General features: G+C 35.6%; 1 pseudogene; it reads right to left on the bottom strand.

Moving 5' to 3' along the window:
* Window positions 1-1296: 1296 nt before the first annotated feature.
* Window positions 1297-4584, bottom strand: LOC125600280 (annotated as a pseudogene).
* Between the last annotated feature and the right edge of the window lie 1294 nt (window positions 4585-5878).

Raw genomic sequence — 5878 nt, 5'->3', positions numbered from 1 at the left:
AAAAAAGTGGGATGCTGTATTTCCAGGGATTGAATTTCATATTCAAAATGAACCTCGTAATCGTAAGAAAGTAGGGTTTTTTCGTTATGGGCCTAGCAAAAGAAAAATTGGGGATAGGGTCCACTATATGATCTCCCCCCCTCAAAAACCGGACATAAGTTCCTCTCATCCGGGCTCAAGTAGTTATCAAATAAAGATTAAAGAAAGGGGGTTCGCACTTTCCAATTGTATTTTATATAAAATCAAGTGAAAAACCCAAAAAGAAAATCTACGCCTTACTCAAGTTCTCAGTGAAACCAACCACCATTTCATTGATTCAATTCATTCTTCTTTGATTTCTATTTAGATTCTTTAGTGAATTCAAAATTACGACAGACAAAAAAATGTCAAAATTCTTGAGTAGTCTACTTCCCTTCGAATGCCGGAATACTTTTTACCTTAAGTGAAAGGAATGCCTTAGAATTCATACGGGATTTATTTGTCTATGTATTGTTCCATTCGATCTTTTAGGTCCTGCGTTACCTCGATGGTTATGCCACAATATTCTCTTAAAGCTTATATGCGATGTATTAGACTTCTCAACCATGACATATTTGTTTACTTCAATATAAAAAAACCAAATTTCTTTTCGTTTAGAAGATAAGGGAATGCTTAATTCGACAAAAAAAAGGTCTTCTTTTCCCGAGGTACGACTATCAATTTGAAGTACTTTTTTTTTACTGAATCGACCATAGACCAATCGCCCTTGTTATTTGGGAGTATTGAATACACCCACAAGTCTGAGCTTCATGTTACTCTTTCAAAGAGACATGTCAGATCGAGGGGCATCCCAAATTGATTGAAGGGGATGAGAGTTTATCATTCTTAAAAATAAAATTTCGATCAAATCACATCGCAGTATACTAGACCTTCTAATTCTTAAGAGGTTTTCTAAAAGATTCGCAATATAACTAGGAAGACGTTTCAAATACCATACATGAGTTACAGGACATGTCAGTTTTATGTATCCCATTTGATATCTCGTATCCGAGAATCAACACATTCAACTCCACATTGTTCACAAAATTGCGAGTCTTCTTTTTCATCTCCGATCACTCGATAATTTCCACAGCGCAAATTCCACTCTTTATAGGCCCAAAAATCCTTTCACAAAAATAATCCATCTTTTTCCGGTTTATTGGTTGTTGTAATGAAAAGTATAGGGTTTTGTCACCTCTCCAACTATCTCTCCATTAGGTATTTTTTTAGTGGCCCAACCAAGCACTTATTGCTGAGGAGAAACTAATCCAATTCGGAGTTGTTGATGTTTATACCGATCGATCATATAAGAAATTTTGTGATTCATTCCGATTAAACTTCCTTCCTATTAATCTGGAAATTCTTCAGATACAAGGAAATGATTCAGTTCCAGAGCCAAAAGATCGTGTAGTTCTCGAACAAGTAATCGAAAAGATTCTGGAGCATCTTCTGGTTTTAGGTATTGTCCTCCAATGATAGTGGTACCAAGTACTTCTTGGCGAGCTCTAAATATGATCAGATTTATAAGTAAGCACTCTCTGTAAAATATGAGCAACACCAAACCCCTCTTAGAGGCCCAAACCTCCATTTCGCCTACCCGCTGCCCCCCCTGCTTAGAACGGCCTCTAAGGGGTTGTTGTGTAACAAGTGCATAATGTCCACTAGAACGTCCGTGTATTTTATCATCAACCTGATGAATTAATTTCAAGATATAGGGCTTTCCTATTATCACAGCTGTTCAAAAGGATCTCCCGTTCTTCCATCAAAAATGCGGCTTTTTCCTGGATACTCGGGTTCAAATACCCATGGATTGGCTGTTTGCTTACTAGCTTCATATAATTCAGAAAATACGAGTTTTCTCGAAGCCTCTTGTTCATATCTCTCATCAAAAGGGGCTATTCGATAATGTCTATCTAGCAAACTTCCCGCTAACCCAAGCGAGCATTCAAATATCTGTCCTACATTCATGCGTGAGGGTACTCCTAATGGGTTTGAAGACCATATCCACGGGTCTCCCGTCTTGCAAATAAGGCATATCCTGTCTAGGCAAAATTTTGGAAATGATACCTTATTTCCTGTCTTCCGGCTACTTTATCACCTACTTGATTTCACGTTTCTGTGAAATATATACACGAATATTTCGGGGTTATAACTTGAACCCCCTTTTTCTGAACCCATCTCACATCAATAACTCGACCTCTACCACCTATGGGCAATTTTAAACAAGTTTCTTTTGAAGTCGATACCTGAATGCCAAGTATGGCCCGTAATAATCTATCTTCCGGAGCATACGAGGATTCTTTCGCCATCTGAGGCGTTAATTTACCTACTAAAATATCACCCGTTTCAACCCACGATCCTAGCATCACAATTCCATTTTGTCTAATTTCGGAGTAGGAGTAAACGGCCCTCTAGATGCGGTATTCCTTAGTGATCCTTTCAGGACCTTGGGTTGTCACATGCGTCTGAATTTCATATTTCCGTATGTGGGAAAGAAGTATAAATATCACCATATACTAGACACTCACTAATGAGTACCGCATCTTCAAAATTGTATCCTTCCCATGCATATAAGCCACTAATATATTTTTCCCCAAGGCGAGTTCCCCACCAACTGTAGCAGCACCATCTGCTAAAATCTGTCCCTTTTTAATACATTTACCCCGGCGAACCTGAGGTTTTGATGCATACAAGTATTTTGTTTGAGCGTTGATACATATTAATGGAATACTTAAAGTATTCTCATTTCCCGATAAAATTATCTTCTCAGTGTCAGTATAAAGGATTTTTCCCTCGTGTTCGGCTATAGCGGGAACCCCCGAATCTAAAGCACTTGGCGTTCCAATCCAGTTCCAACAATGCACTTTTCGGACCGAGAAAGTGGAACTGCTTGACGCGTTGCATATTAGAACTCATTAAAGCTCGATTCGCATCATTATGTTCGATAAAAGGAATAGGGAAGCTCCAATGGAAAAATATTGGAAAGGAAAAATGCTTCGAAGATGAACCTCTTCCCATGCGATAGTCAAAAATTCTTGCGGGGTATCGAGCTGGTACAGCCTGTTCTTCTTGAATGCCCCGATTAAGAGCCAAAGAATTTCCTGCCGCTATCATATAATATTCATCTTGACTTGGTGATAAAAAAAGCATCCGTATCCGCGCCTTTTTTGATTTCTCAACGAGTTCATAAAACGGACTTTCTAACGACCCCCAATCACCAATCCTGGCATGAATTGATAAAGATCCAATAAGTCCCACATTGATTCCTTCAGACGTGTCAATGGGGCAAATACGCGCCGTAGTGACTAGGATGGATATCTCGTATTCGAAAATTAGCAGTTCGCCCTGTTAATCCGCCAGGGCCCAAATAACTCAACTTTCTCCCATGAACGATTGTGTCAATGGATTAGTGCGATCCAAAACTTGAGATAATGGATGTAATCCGAAAAAGGATTCATAAGTAGTTGTTAACGGAGGTTGAAGTTACCAAATTCTGAGGAGTAGGTATCAATTTATGCCTAATTGCTCCGCCTATAGTCCCTTAACTACATTTTCTAAACGAGCCAGAGCCAACCCGAGCTGGTCTTGTAAAAGATCCGCTACAGAGCGAATACGTTTATTTTTCAAATGATTCATATCATCAAGTGTACCCATCCAAATTTCATCCCAATCAAATGATCGGCAGCTGCTAATATATCGTGGTAACAAAAAATATATTGTTCTGAGGTATATTAAGATTAAGTCTCCAGTTAATATTTCGGCGACCAATCCTCCCCCAATTCACACCTTGGTGAAAGAATTTTTTTGTAATTCCTTACATAGGATTCAGAAAATATTGGATCCCCACCTACACAAGAAAATTGTTGATATTAAAACTCCAAAATAGCATTTTCTTTTGACCCAATTTTTTTTTTCTCCTTATCGGTTAAGAAAGATAAGAAAATTTCAGGGTTAGCAAACATTCTCTAGAATTTCTCTTAGATTCGAACCCATAGCTGATGATAGAACTAGAATAGATATATTTTCTGTTTCCTACTCACACGAGCCCATATTCTTGCTTTTTTATCAATCTCTAATTCTAGCCTGCCCCCCAATCTGATATTATGGTGCCGGTATAGACCGAAATCCGTTATGATCCAATTCTGACTGGTAATAGATACCGGACTTTGTAATATTTGATTGATCAAACCCTCGGTATATTCCGTTTACTATAGAAGTTCCAAGGGAATTCATTAAAAGGAATGTTTCCAATAAAAATTCTTTGTTCTTGCATATTCCTATTGGTTTTCCAAATTAATCCCGCGGATACATATAATTCAGAGAAGAATATGTAAGTAATTCATAGACAGCATCTCGTTCTTTTATCAGAGGTTCTACCAATTGATATGTTTCCACAAATAATTGAAATTCAATTTCGTGATCTATATCTTCAATTTTGGAAATTGCGAAAGTTCTTCTATTAAACCCTGATCAATAAACCGATTTATAAAAACCCTTTCAAATGTATCTGATTAAATCCGGGTATTGTAGATGTTCCCTCTTTTCCATCCCCGAGCATCTTTTTTGAATTTATCATTTATCCGTTTTTTTTTAAAAAATCCCATATCTCATTCTTCACCGAATCATATAGATAGAATTCGATCTCAAGCAATAATGGAATTTCTATTCTGTTTACTGAATCACATGAAATTTATCCAACTCCAAGATATTATAGGAATGTATTGAAATCCGTATGAACGGAGGACTAGATAGATTCAATTGGAATTTTTTTTTATAAGAAAAGAAAGAGATCCGAATGGAACAGAATTTAGAAAATACCGCTGGATGGAACTTATGGCGTTTTGTAACGACTAGAAAAAAAAAAAGTAATTTCATTTTTTCACCTATGATATTACATATTCCAATTCGATCGCCATACCATAAAAAAACGGTCGGTATCATATGATAGGGATTCTGTTCGAGCAGAATAATAAACATATAAGAAATAGAAAAATTTTTTTTTTAAACACTTACTTTTTCATGTATTTGTATTTTCATTGTTCAAAAAAAAATAGTTGCAGAAAAAAAAGATGGATTTTTACCTACCTAGATATTTAGAAAATCATGAATTTTTAGAATAATTGAATAGTGAGTAAGGTAAGGGTAAAACGTTATGTTTTTTTATTATTAATTTTATTATTATATTAAAATAAAAAAAAGAATGCACAGGTATATATATATGTCTCTTTTCTTCTTTTCTTGTTTTTTGGTTTTACAGTTTCTATTTGGAAACAGCACCATGCTGTGCTCTACCAAAAAATTAAAAATTTTTTTCAATGTATTCAATTGATGAAAAAATTTCAATACAAAAATTTATTGAGAAATTACTCCTCAAAAAGCATCCCTAGAGAGAGAGATAACAATACCCCATTATATAGAGCTATACAAGGTAACGTATGTTTGTTCTGATTTGGGTTTACATATACTCAGATTAGTGTTATAATTCAAATGGAAGAAGATTATTCTTTTTTGAAAAAAAAAAAAAAAACTCAAAATAGATTAGTTATTATATAAATCTATTTCTAATGTTTTCTTATCTTATATTATTAGAAATAAAAAAATGTAAATGTGGAATTCAAAAAAAGTCATGAATTTACAGTCATAGTTAATGGTTCTGATTTGTACTAGATTCTATATTTTGTGATTGTGACTGAATAAAAATCTATATTTTTTTCGGAGTTGTGAAAAAAAACAAAAAACAAGAGAAAAATTTGAATTAGTACAAATCATTTTGGCGGCATGGCCCCCCGAGTTGGTTATAAGGCGGGGGACTGCAAATCCTTTTTCCCCAGTTCAAATCCGGGTTGCCGCCTCAACAGGA

This window comes from Brassica napus, unplaced genomic scaffold (assembly GCF_020379485.1).
Source record: "Brassica napus cultivar Da-Ae unplaced genomic scaffold, Da-Ae ScsIHWf_2171;HRSCAF=2824, whole genome shotgun sequence".
Taxonomy (NCBI): domain Eukaryota; kingdom Viridiplantae; phylum Streptophyta; class Magnoliopsida; order Brassicales; family Brassicaceae; genus Brassica; species Brassica napus.
Note: the sequence above shows the minus strand (reverse complement) of the source record. Positions and strands in the feature narration are given on the sequence as shown.